Here is a 2,352-nt window from a genome sequence, read left to right on the forward strand (position 1 = left end):
AACAACAATTTAAAGCAGTATTACACTTATTGTTTTTATGCTTAAACCCTTGTATAGCTTTTATTTATATTTTTTAATTTTATATTTTCAGTTTTAATTTAGTTTATGTAGTTTTAAATACTATTTTATTATGTATTAATATTATTTAATTAGCTTTTATTTATATATTTAATTTTTTTAATTTCGTTTTTCATTTTAATTTTAGTTTATGTAGTTTTATTTTAGTATGTATTGATATTTTTAATAACCTTTTAATTACTTATATAATTACATTTTTTATTTACAGTTTTCATTTTAATTTTATTCTTTATATAGTTTAAGTTTTTACATGCTTTGGCATTTAAAAAAAAAAATAAAAATGTCTTTCTTTCTTTCTCTCTCTCTCTCTTTCTTTCTTTCTTTCTTTTGAATTTCAGCTTTAGCTATAGTAACTTTAACACTTCGGTTATATACCATGGCATCTATTCACAAACTATTTTATTTGTTTGTTTTAGTTAACAACACCATATGTGCCTCCACTAGAGGGCAGTATGTCTTTGAACTAATATTCTGAACAGTAGCCAAAACAGCAAAGACCAGAGCAGACGTTCATTCTAAGGAGTCGGTTCATCCTAAAAACCTCTTCTTGTCATATGCAGAGTTGGAATGTCCGGTTAAGGTAAATTCACGAATGGTTCACGTATTCAAGCCCCTATATATACATATATATCTCGGTTATATAAATTATTATTATACAATTTACTATACTGTATATTTACCCGTTCGAGTTTCCAGAGTATTTACCTGTTTGGTGTTTATTGTTCATTCAGCCCCGCATTGTATAAAGCCCATTTAAGTAACTCCAGTGTAGTTATCTTTTTTCGTTTGTACACTCTTAAAAATAAAGGTGCTTAAAAGGTTCTTCACAGCGATGCCATAGAACAACCATTTTTGGTTCCACAAAGAACCATTCAGTCAGTTCTTTAAAGAACCATCTCCTTCTTACCTTTTTATCCACCTTTTTCTTGTCGTAAAAATGGGCGCGGCCATTTGTAAATTCTATGGGTCTGGCTTCCGGTCTCATCTGCGTCCATCCGTACAGCTATTTTTAGCTGAACAAAACAGTTTGTTTTGCTGCTTGATATTGAAAGTTGGTGTGTCTTATCATATTATTTTAATGTATTATCTTAATTATGAACACACTGGTTTGTAGTGCAAACAGTTTTACTGTTTACTCCTCGTTATTTACCTATAGCGGCTAATGAACCGGAAGTCTCACCCATAGGCTTACTTCCGCGTTGAAGAAAAAGGTGGATAATCTATAGAACCTTCTTTCAACACATAGAACCTTTTGTGAAACAGAAAGGTTCTTTATGGAACCATTTAGACGAAAAGGTTCTTCTATGACTCCATGAAGCACCTTTATTTTTAAGAGTGTAGCTTGTATTCTATAGCTAACTCGTTTTTTTTCGACTGATTATCTTGTAGCTTGGCAAGCTACAGTTTCAAAGTAACTTCTCCAACACTCTTTTATATATTTATTAGATTTTAAGTGACGTAATGTGTTATTAAAAGACATATTTTGCTGAAAGAGAAGTGTGTTGCCATACAAAGGGTCATGTTAGGACAAAGGACTCTATTTTGTTAGCTGCATCGGCCAAGAGACATTATTGATGTTGGATGGGTGGATGTGACAAAATCAGGGTTCCCACACTTCTTGAAAGTACTTGAATATCAGACGCATGGATTCAAGGCCTGGAAAGTAGCCTACTTGAAAACAAATATAAGTCCTTGAAAGTGCTTGAATTAAATTTGAAATAAATTTTGTTTAGTAGAATGGTGCCACATTGTGCAGTGTAGGGAGCTTCGTCGATTATAATGGCACTTTGTGAGATCGCGATGAGTGAGTTACAGCTTTTAATGATTATTAAGGGAGTTTGCAAATGTGATATTGATTTAATACAACAGTTCATTAAACAAGAAATTAATATTAAGTGACTTGCATTGTCTGACTACAACACTATTGCCTGATTTTGCTCTATTTCATCAACGAAAATAGTTTCAAACAAAGTCACAGCTGAGCCACTGGCATTTCCAAGCAAACACAGTGGTGTTTCGTTTATGAATGAACCTGCATTTTTAAACAAATCTGAATCAATTACCCATTCATAAAGCCAGTCACTTGCTTCATTCCAGAATGAATTAGTCGTTCGAACGAATCAATTGAATAAATGATTCAGTGATAAACTCAATTAGTTGCCGCCACCTACTGGCAGTTTTACTTTCATTTGTAAAGGATCTTTTCTGTTATTTAATTCGTTTAATATTTCTATATTCAAAATTTTATATTTAAAATATTAACCTAAACATGAA

Source organism: Sinocyclocheilus anshuiensis, unplaced genomic scaffold, assembly GCF_001515605.1.
Source record: "Sinocyclocheilus anshuiensis isolate Anshui unplaced genomic scaffold, SAMN03320099.WGS_v1.1 scaffold1127, whole genome shotgun sequence".
Taxonomy (NCBI): Eukaryota; Metazoa; Chordata; class Actinopteri; order Cypriniformes; family Cyprinidae; genus Sinocyclocheilus; species Sinocyclocheilus anshuiensis.